This window comes from Triticum dicoccoides, chromosome 7B (assembly GCF_002162155.2).
Source record: "Triticum dicoccoides isolate Atlit2015 ecotype Zavitan chromosome 7B, WEW_v2.0, whole genome shotgun sequence".
NCBI classification, from domain to species: Eukaryota; Viridiplantae; Streptophyta; class Magnoliopsida; order Poales; family Poaceae; genus Triticum; species Triticum dicoccoides.
In genome coordinates, this window is record NC_041393.1 from 741,718,891 (window position 1) to 741,719,682 (window position 792).

The following is a 792-nucleotide window of genomic DNA, read 5'->3' on the forward strand; positions in this document are numbered from 1 at the left end:
GGGCTCGCAGGCCCACCGTGGGCTCGTGGGCCGGCGGCGGCGGACGGCGGCGGAGCGCCACGTGGCGGCTCCGGATAGGCGCGGGGAGCGGCGGCGGACATGTCCAGACCAGTTCGGACGTGTCCGGCGGGCGAGAGGAGCGGGGCTAGGGTTTCGGGGGGATTCATCCGCGAATTTCGGGGGGAGGGGCTAATTTATAGATTCTGGGAGCTAGGAGAGTCCAAATGGGGCACGGTTTTCGCCCACACGATCGTGATCGAACAACCGAGAGCATGGAGGGGAGTTAGATGGGTTGTTGGTCCACTTTGGAGGGGTGCTGGGCTGCAAATAGAAGGGACTTTCGGGCTACGCGGTTAACCGATGGGTCATCAAACGACCTCCAAATGGAACGAAATTTGACGGGCAGTCTACTGGTGCTATACCAAGGCCACTCGGCAAACCTCGGTCCATTCCGAGAACGTTTTTAACCCGCTCACGAAAACAAGGTCTGAGAGGGGCCACGGGCGCGCGCGAGAGGACTGGACTCCGAACGGACAACGGAGAGAACCGAGAGAACCCGAACGGATGCATGTTTTGAAAAACATGCGGATGAAATGCAGATGATGACATGGCAAAATGCAACACACAAGCAAATGATATGGCAACTACGGCGAATAACTGGAAGACATCTGGCGCATCGAATCCGGGGCGTTACAAGTAGCTAGATTATTTAATGTTGTTGTAGTGATGTAGCTAGTGATATCGACTCGAAGTAGAACTTATGATGCTTTTGGGTATTTGAATCTTGAATAC